The sequence below is a fragment of the Sinohyriopsis cumingii genome, chromosome 18 (assembly GCF_028554795.1).
Source record: "Sinohyriopsis cumingii isolate HCF-2022 chromosome 18, ASM2855479v2, whole genome shotgun sequence".
Classification (NCBI taxonomy): domain Eukaryota; kingdom Metazoa; phylum Mollusca; class Bivalvia; order Unionida; family Unionidae; genus Sinohyriopsis; species Sinohyriopsis cumingii.
In genome coordinates, this window is record NC_142978.1 from 85,479,436 (window position 1) to 85,490,518 (window position 11,083).

Sequence of the window (11,083 nt, forward strand, 5' to 3'; positions counted from 1 at the left end):
TCATATGTATGCACGTCTATGCCTTTTTTGTTCGCTGCAACATCAGTTTTAATTAATCCTATTGCCCGCCAATATGCGTCTACATTTTTTTTGTTCGCTTCAATATCAGTTTTGATTGTTTCTATTTTCCGTCCATGCGTGTCCATATTATTTATGATCGTTGTAACATCAGTTTTGATTGTTTCTATTTTCCGTCCATGCGAGTCTACATTATTTATGATCGTTGCAACATTAGCGCCGATTATTTCTATTTCCCGTTCATGCGCGTCTACACTCCTTTTGTTCGTTGCAACATCAGTTTTGATTGTTTCTATTTCCTGTCCATACGCAGTGATATCATTTATAGTTATTGTGATTTCATCCGGTTTGGCATTTTTTTTACCAAGGAATTTATCAAAGTTGTCATCGATCCTGTTAACATTTTTTCGTAACGAGGTAAATTGGCCCGACAGCGTCGTAAACTCCAAAATAGTATTTTTTATTGTTGCAAGATTCGGTTCGGTTACCGTCGGGGTTCCAAAAAAACTAGCGGTAGTGTGTTGTATATCGGTGACAGATTTTTTCACCTCGGTGGCAGATTTTTTCACATGCGCGTCAAGTTCGATCACGGATTCATTCAACCTTATAGTACCGTCTCGGATTAATTCTATTATTCTCTCTATCTCCACTATATGTTTACCTGGTCTGAGTCGTCCGTCGCTGGTATACAGCGCGATAGCGTTCTCGGCGGCATCACGCTGTCGTATTAAAACGTCATTCAGTGACACATTACCGGATTTCAATTTACCCTGGCGGTCTTGAAATACAACTATTTCGCCCGGGTCAACACTTGTTAAATTCAACGTATCAGCGATTTCATCCTCAATTAGTTTTTTTATGTCGGCGGCGGCCGTTTCCGTGGATTGTTTCAGCGCCGAAACCGGTCGCCCCCAGATATCAATCATTATTATTGTAAATGTTATTCTCTAAAATCCGTTGAGCTTCTACAACCCCACTAGTGTATTCGTTTACAACCACATGAGGTGGTTTCCGCGATGATGAAATCGCCGCGAGTACGTTCAATACCTCACGGCCACATATCGGTGGGTCACTTAATCGCTGTGTTGGCAGCGTGGAATAAAAAACCCGGGCTGAACACGCCCGGGCTGAACACGCCCGGACATACCGCATGAACTCTTTCGGCGGGGCTAACCCGTATGAATCAAAATAGACGATTGCACGCGGATCAATCGCGTACGCAACCCAATGAGTTCCCGCTCCGGAGGACCCATCGAGGTTAATTATGCCTGTTTCAATATTCCTTGGGGCCGCCGGTAATTGATCCCTCATAAAAACACCTCTGAAGTTTTTTATCGCTAGCGCGTTTGCGGCGCCTATTAAATCAAAATTAGACATGGGAGTCATTGACTCAGGAGTCATAGACTCCCGAGTCATAGACTCCCGAGTCAATAAACGGTTCCTGGTAGTCTTAGACCCTTTCCCGAGTACCATGAATACGGGGTTCCCGGTAGTCTTAGACCCTTTCCGGCCACGGGTCGTTTTTTTTTGTAGCCTTTCCCGGTTGCCTTCTTCAATGCCATCCCCGCCGCGGTACCAACGGCTCCTAACGCCGCCGCCTTAGCCACTGCTGGTGCGGCCGCGGCAATCAACGCTGGAATCGCAGCTAACAGTGGAAATATCCCACCGGTCCTTTCCATGTTTTTAATTGCTGCGGCTGAAAAATCTATTTGAACACCCTTTTTATTCTTCATCGCATCATTGAAATGTTTTATTTGACGCGCCGTCAACGATATCTTATGATTACCACCTGCCATCTGTGACGGCTTCAGCGTTATTGTGGTTCCGCATTGTTTAGCCGACTTTGATCGTAATTTCTTGACTTGACCATCAGTCAACTCTACACTGACGACACTATACGACATTTTATTGTAAACGCGTTTGTGTTTTCAATTACATGTTTTCCACTGGCGCATCAACGATTCTCATTCGTCCACCAACGCCTTCTAGCAGCATTGATTTATCGCTGAGAATGACAGCAACCGCTCTATAATTAACACCACCCGGGGCTATACGAGCTCGGAAGTGTATATCAACGACGGATTGTCTCGTTAAATCAAGATGTTCCAGCGAAAAATAATAAATCGGATACAGGTTTTTAAAATCAAGTTGTGATATTTGCAAACCAGTGTCGACGTTTTGATCACGACCCATATACGACAGCAATCGATGATACACACGTGCGATATGGTTGTCGCCGTAATTAAGCTGTATATCCTCGGATGGTTCCTGTTGTCCGTTTATTCTCAGCGAAACATCCCTGACTCCTAATTGATCAAATATCATATGGCTGCGTTCTTGACTACCCAATCGTTCCCTATTCTGCAGCGCTATGAATATATGACGCGGGGCTGAAACACCCTGTTTTGACGCCAGGTGCCATGTAAACGTATCGGCGACGTTATCCTCTTTAGCATCAGTTGTTACCGCTAGCCAACTCAACAACGATTTCCCTCCCTGTTCCATAAATGCTAACAATCGTGCTTCCGTGGTAACTGATGGAGTCAGCACCGGCATCCACAATGCCATTTTAGTTAAAACGACTTTACCGGCAGCGACGCCAGCAGCACGCCATATTGCATTGTTATCATCGCCCCTTCGCGTCAGCGCGATTGTATGCTTAGCCCCATAGACAACTTTTCTGACATTTCTGCAGAATCCAAATATGTGATGGAGTGGAATCGTGCATGAAAACTGTCGGCGTGGTCCTTGCAACATTCCTACTCGTGCTGCGAATCCTAGATTGTAATCATTGTTGGTGCTTTTTATAATATTGAAATTAGCGCCTGGTCTTGCTCTGCGGTCTGGATTGGCTGCTTCAGCCTGTGGGTCAACTGCGGTATCTCTTTCCGCCAGCACGTTAACGTACTGAAGATGGTCAGCGTTATTGGTGGTGTCCTTCGAAAACATCATAGATGGGCCCGCCGATCTTGTATAATCATCCGAGTATCTCGCCAACCCAATTATCGTTGTTGCAACATCAACCTCGCGTTCTATTGATTCAATTTCTCGCCCGTCAATAAGATATCTGGCGCTCTCAAATAACGCCATGATACCGTTGTTGACGAAGCCAACTCGAACACGATGGTCATCTGCGTATGGTGCATTATCGGCGGCATTTGTCACGAGTTCTCCCTCGATTTCGATAAACGCTTCACACGGCAAAAAATATTTACTGGTATCTTGGACTTGAAGTTCAATTCGCGATCGTAGGTCGGGTTGCGCTGCATAATAAGAATAAAATTGATAATCACGGACAGAATCATCCCTGCGCACTGGGGCGTCCCTATCAAACGCGGGATCAGCGGTTCGCGCAAACATTCTATTATTTATCATGTTGATGTTTTCAATTGAAATCCATCAACGTCGTTTTCGTCGTAAATTCTTTGAATTTAAACCACTCCCCGCTATCGCGTTCATGAGCGCGTTGGTTGCCGCATCGGCGGATGGCGAAGTCGCCAACGACTGAGTCGTCGCCAACGACTCTGGTTTTTCTTCCACGGCGTTATTTATTACTTTACTGACATTTGCAGGCATCACTGTCGTTGATGGCATTACCGGTGGTTTCTGTTTTTTTCTCCTGGATTTCACCAACGACATTAGTTTGTCCCGCGCGGCTGAAAGCGCCTTTCCGGCAACATCTCCAATAGCGCTGATTCCCTTATCACGAATAACATCAATAGCCTTCATTCCTAATTGTTTGGCTAACGGCGCTACTTTTGGAGCCATTCTTGTAAATAACCCCGCAATGGTGCTACCGAGACCATCTCCATAGTACGCGCGGTAAACAGGCAATCGCGAGTTTACCACGTAGACGAGTACTGGTTTATCGTGGTTGTAGTGTATGATCATCCTTATTAAAAACACCAGTTTTCCAATTAATCATCCACTAACTCGTCTATGAGCGTTCGATATGCATTAATGTCCATAATACCGCCTGCAAATAACCGCTTGCAAATATCAGCGGCCTCATTGATTATTTCCGGAGAGTTATTTCCGGCTCGTTTTCCTCCGATTAGTACTTCCAGCCGTGATATATCACTGAGAACACTACCAGGACAGGTAACGCCGTAGGATTCTTTACCAACAGAGTATCCTTTTCCTTTTTTTGGTGTTATACTCTTAACTTCCTTGTGGAATTCATCGTAATCGGGATCACCACGATGTGGTAATGCTTCTTTATGTTTACTCGCTAAATACACTATTCTTGCCCAGTCCTTTAACGATTTTATATTTTTCTCGTAACCGCTATTGATATGCTTCTTATCTCGTATGCTCTTAGCAAAATTGTTGGCAGCAAAATTAATTAATTCTTCCCTGTTGCTGAAGCCTCTAATTTCATCTATTGTGCTCTTCTTGAGTACAATACGGGGTATATTCCCCTCTTTTTCTTCCGGTGTTTCTTCTTCTGGTGTTTCTTCGGGTATTTCTTCTTCTGGTTCTTTCGCAGTAGCGCCTAGTTCTTCCTCGTCGGCCATTGTAACATAAGGTTCTTGTGGTTCGGTTATAGCGAGTGGTGGTGGCCTCCGTGTTGTAGCAGCCGCTAGTGTTTCTAAAGACCTTTTTGTTTGTTTTGTCTCTGCCGCTATCTTTTCAAGCGCACCAAGAACGGGTACAGTTGCCGCCGTAACATCCTTAGTCGCTTTAGTTACCGGGGCAAATAACTGTTCACTTCCAACAGCAAAATCAGTTTGCATTTGTTGTCGCGTTTGAAGTTTCTCTCTCACCCTGTCTCGTAACGGTATAAACTTTCTAAGCGCTGCTAGCCGCTCTCTGGCTAGCCGAGTAGTAAGTGATTCACCTACCATTATTGTAAATTGATCCGCAATTTTCTAATTTTCCGCCGAGTGTACCATCGGGAGCTCCACGGAGTTTTCGTCTATAATCCTTCTAATGTTTTTGATCTTACTAGAAATCTCCCTGCGTCGTTCATAAACACGTCCAAGTTTTTTTCGTATTATTTCAACGGCAGTGAATAGTCCAATGAATGCATTTGCGTCATTGTGGTACAAGTTTTCATTAATCGTATGTTGTAATCGTTTTATAAAAAAATACTCGCGGGCCAGGGTAAAACGCCCCCGTTTCGATTGTTCGTTAATAATCTCATAATCGGATAATATTTTTTCACTGTCGAGACCATCAGATAATTCAATTCCTTGATTTTTTAATTTTGAAATCTCGGCTAATATATTATTGATGTCTTCGATATTCATTATTCTTATAGAACATCTTGTTTTTAAATAAAAAGAAAAATGAAACCCCGTGTATCAATTCCGAAGGTGTTTAATAATTCGTTAGACGTGACCTCGTCAGCGCCATAGGCGCCGGTGACTTCATCACTCGCTGATTTCTGTTATATATGAAAATCGAATTCTATGCCCGGTCTTTTTTGAGATCGCTGAATTCTGTATTCCTTCTGCAACAAATCGTATTGAGGCGATATAAATGTCAAAATATTTTCCTGCCTCATTCATCGACTGAAATATTTTTTCCTCGTGAGTTGTTGTATCAAATGACTTTACGGGTTTTGCTTTCTTTGGGTATTTACCGGTTTGGCCTTTTTTGGTATTCTGACTTTGCGAGATAGCTTGCAAGTTTGTAAGAGAATTATCAGTCTTATTATTATTAATATGATCAATCACAAGCCCATTTTCGATTAATCCGTTGAATGCTTCAAATACAATCCTGTGAACATAATAGTTTTTTCCTCCTGCAGTAAATTGCAAGTATCCGTGATTATTTACGGTACCAACCGGCTTCTTCAGTTTGCGGTTTCTAACAATGCCGTCGCGAGACGCCTCGTAACTGACGAGCACAGGATGCATCTGAAATTCTTGGTCCATTTGTATAATAATACTACTTGTCTAATTTATTATTTGGTTTAATTATGAATCTTTCAACGTAGTCCTGGGGGGTTTTGATGACGAAGTCGGCGGTGGGGTCAATGACGGCGTTTTTAATTCGCTTGTCATAATAGCGTTTTAGTTCCCTGTATCGCTTTCCGCCACAATTAATACACAACTGCGATTTTCCTCTTACACCGACGTGGCAAACCAAGCACGGTAGGGGGCCAAGAGAGCCATTACGAACGCTTTGTAAATGATATCCGCAGAATTCACCTCTACATGATTTATTGCACGGGGTTGTCGACCCAATCATCAACCATTTGCAGTGATTCATTATACTATATTCTTTCATTTAAATACTTGTTTTAATTATATGGATGAGTTCGAGAGATTAGCAGTAATTAAGCCCCGGAAAAATATTAAGTTCAATCTCGATAGAGTCCTCAAGGACACACCAAAAGCGTTAATAAACGATAGAACCCTGTTGAATAAAATACGCGATTGTATCAATGAATTCAAGCGTGATGGTGCATCTCATAGTTGGTCAACATTTCGAATTGATGGTGTTGTTGATGCTACCATGAACGACAACCGCGCAGCAACGATAATATCACAACTTGACAGTAAAAGGTATTTCTTCAGAGTAAAATTCATTGTCCGGGTGGAATCAGGCGATTGGATCATACGTGATAAATTTGAACCAGTTCTCAGCGACAAGAAAACAGTCATTGTCAGCCGCGACTCCAAGCCGGGGTTGTTAACCGGAATTGACAGACCATACTATGAACGAGCGTATCCTGAAACAGCAGTTGTTTATGGAATATACCCGTTAAATAAGAAACCTGATATCGGAAAACTGAAACCGATGAAACAGTCAACGGGGATAAATTGTGTAGCAGAACGAATAATAGAGCATTTTACAAATGCATGTCGAGGAAACAAATTGACTGATTTACGACGTAGCAAAATCAACCAGTGGGAACTAACCGTAAAAGAGCGTGGAGCAACCATCAGCGACATAGCGAGATTAGAAACATCGCTGAGATTTCCAATAACCGTTACAACGATAACCGGTGAAGTATTATACGAATCGAAGTATAAATCGAAGGGAGCCCCAATCAAAATTATTGATCATAACGAACACGCATGGATCACAATATTTCCACGGGATAGAACAGTAAAGTATATACCCGAAGAATTTTTAGGAGAAGAATTCTCCCGGGATGGTTTTCTCGCGGAGAGGAAACTATTTGATGCTATTGCCTACTTGTGTAAAAACGACCCTGTATCAATGTGGTTACTTCGCAGCGCTGAAAACGATGCGGATACCTTTGATCAGTTTGTAAGACCAAACGGCGAATTATATCGCACTGAAGCATTTCACAACAGGATGAAAAAAACCGCCATGGAATTTGAGGAGCATGATGAACAACTGCTAACAAATTGTTTTACGATTCCATCGGTTGTAGCTCATGTTGCAGCAAGGAAAAATGCGTGGAGACCAACGCGCAAGGAATTTCTGCCGGATGTACAATCCAGTTGTTTGGAGTATTATCACGGTGGATTATGGAACACTGAATACAACCGCGACGCTATGATCTCGGTTGATATGGTTGCCTGTTATCCAGCGAGTTTTCTCGGGTATGGATCCGCCGCTGAGTACTTTAGACGATTTGGACACCCCAGTCATGAAATGACTCGTGTTGCTATTAATGGACCACTGCCTGATTTTGATTTAACCGGATTTGCTCGCATAGTATCATTTGAATTCGCAGCAGGACTTCATCGCTGTTGTTATATTTGGATCGGTAGACACATGGCTGAAAAGAAGTGGCTGCCAATAGCGCTGCTACGGTATATGATTGATTGTAGCATGCTAGTTTCGTTGATTGTCAGTGACGCGATTATATCATACCGGGCACAGACTGAAGTCTGGTTACCAGAACCGGAGCGTCTAGATAGCATAATTGACGAGTCCAGAAAGCGCATTGATGCCGACGAGGAATATATCATCGAATGGTCCAGGAGGATATTTAACCAACGAAACCGCGAGGCAAAAGATCTCGGTAGAAGAATAATCGGTAAGTTCACACAAGGTGGAAAAAACTGCGACTACAAACGATATTGCTCACGGCTGATTATAGATGACGCAGAATATGATTTCGTAATCAAGGACGCAGTGGCAAAAAATAGATACGTGAACTGCAAAACAGCTTCCTTGTCCAATGGAACGAGGTTGGGTACAGTTGTTACCTACAGCGATGGAGACAGCCCGGCGTATCCACATTTGAGGGCGTCTATGCTGGGTTATGCCGCTATCAATTTATTCTCGATGATAAATAGATTCCCCGATACCGCGGTTAGAGTAGCCGTTGATTCATTTTATATTGACGTAGCGTATAAGGGAAACGTAGCCGAGTTTACTAGTCCGGACGAGAGTTGGGGTACATGGAGAATTAAAAATGAAATACGACGCGATTATTCCCCGTCAGCAGATGTCACCGTTGAGAACAACTACTTACGCGGTGATAAATTGTCAGAATGGTCTAATGCACCATCGTGTTCTGATCCAATTTGTAGACACAAGACGGTTTATTTAAGCGGCTGTGGCGGGTCAGGAAAGACGACTCGGGCAATTGAATTATTCCGAACGCGGGCAAGTATGATCGTGCTTACACCGACCCATAGACTAGCGCGAGAGATAAAACAACGAAATGTTGACGCCGTTACTTATCACAGCTTTTTTCGATACAGCGGCGGTGAGTGGACTCCTGATCGAATGGGTGAAAAATTTATTCCCGACATTATCATCTGGGATGAGATATGTACTGTTTCGTTAGATACTTTACAAATGTTTCTTGAGTGGTTGCTGCGCGCGAATACAGCGGTAATCATGTGTGGGGACCATGGCCAACCACCACCATTTGTCGGCGAGGGTCCACATGATTGGTTGAGCGGGTTCGTGGACTATTATGAAGAAACCGATACTGATTACCGAGCACTTGATGAACAACTGCGCGAGGTTAAAAAACTAATCAGATTACAGCCGGATAGAGTTCAGTGTGAAATAATCCGCGAGGTGATTCCGGAAACGCCGTTGAATGAATTCTGGGAAACATGGAGACCAAACGATTTGATTGTAGCGAGTAGAAAGATAGTCAGAGACACACTTCAGCGGAAGTTGTTTACGTTGCATAAGGAAAAGTTTCCAACGCGTCCAGTGCCGTTATGTTATAGACCCGCGGACACACGGCGGCAGAACATTGAAGTTGAAATTCCAGCCCCGACAGCGTCGGGGACAAAAAAACAAATTCTCGTGCTGAATGATATCGTGCTCGTTGATATCGGTGTCGTCGAGGACGCGCTACGTGCTGATAAATCCCCGTGGACGCTAGGATACGCAACAACAATACATTCTTCGCAGGGACTAACCATCACGGACACAATTGTTTGGATAGTTGATAATCGCATCGAATGGTCGAATCTAGTCTATCTTGCAGTGTCCAGAGTACGAAGGATAAATCAGCTTCGAAGAATTGTTGTTGACGGAGCCGGTGACGGAGTCACTGACGAAGCCGGCGACAAAGTCACCATCGATGCAAGCGTCATTGATAGAAAACTCTCGGGTTACCGCCAACAGGATAAAAAAAAACAGCGGCGTTTTGATATTGATGCCGAATTAATAATCTCGCTACGACAACAACAGAATAATCACTGCGCGAGTTGCAATTGTATAATGAGTTGGCGTTATTCGGATAAAGACACTCGCCAATTTACCGTGGATAGAATCGATAACAGTCTCGGTCATGTCAAAAACAATGTGAGGTTGACCTGTCTTGAGTGCAATAGACGCAACGGCGCTAGTTAAGACCACGTGGGGGCAATTGAGTATCGTTAGGTATCACTTGTAGTTGCTCGCGTGTAAATCCGCGCTGAGGGGCAGTTGAATCCAGTCTGTAGATCGGTGGTCTACCAGTTGATCGTGTTATCGTTGATATGTTATGTGTGGTAACACTCCAAATAGGATCAGTAGCTCTTTTTTTACCACCTTCAAGCTCTCCTGGTTCATATAGATATCTAACAGTGACATCGCCAAGAATCGGCTTGGAAACGCTATTTATTTTTGATTTTCCGGGTATATACTCGTATTTAATCGCGTCGCTGGGCTTCATGTTGATTACTCGGGTAATCTCGTTATTTAACGCTGCAATTACGCCTGGCAACCTTTTGACCCATTCACGAGATCGTTTTTCTTGGATGAATTCCTTCGCGTATTGATATCCAAATAACCGTTCAGCGAGAGTCCGATTGAATCGTTCAACAATTGCCTGATCACGATGTAGCGCAGTATGACCTCGTCGTATCGCGACGCTATGATGTTTCAGCGTTGATAAAACAGCGCCGCGAAATTCACTACCGGGATCAACTTGTAATAGATTTGGCCAGCGCAGAGGGCCTCTTCGATAAATTCTTTCAAACGCAGCGGCTACTTCAGTTGCCGACTTTGTTTTTAATGGCTCCGCTTGTTTGTATCGACTCGCAACATCAACTACGGTTAGCGCGTATTTGTAACCATTGTCATGCGGCAAAAATAGTATATCAGCCTGATGAACTTCATTAGGTACGCTGACATCAAAGCGCGAGAAGTTGATTTGTTTAGGCGGTGGTAGATAGATTTGCCATATAGCCTGTTTGGATAACCAATTAGCCGCAGTGGTCTTTGTTACCTTTGCAGCGCTTGCAAGTTTACCAATTGCGGCCTTCCCCTTCCAGTATCCTCTCGGAGAATAATAGATGGAATCCATCGTTTTTCTTGGATGATTGTTATTAATTACCAGCGCCAATCATTAATTTACCTTTCATAGCCGATTTTACCAACCATGAGGCCAATTTTTCTTTGACGGATTTATCAGGAATAGCATTTAGCGCGTGAATTAATTTTACATCCGCGATATGACGCTGTTGCAGATCGCTACTTTTGTAAGCAACATCATGAGCATGACACGCCTTATCGATAGCGTTTATTGGATGCTCACCAGGTTTGGGCTGATTTTGATCATCGAGTCTAATATCTAATCGTGTTCCGGGGCCACAGTAGTTATATCCTGGGAGGTGTTTTTCTCCTGGATACTTTGCCCACGGTGTTCCGGGGAGTTTTGCCAATTTGGCTGCGATGTCAC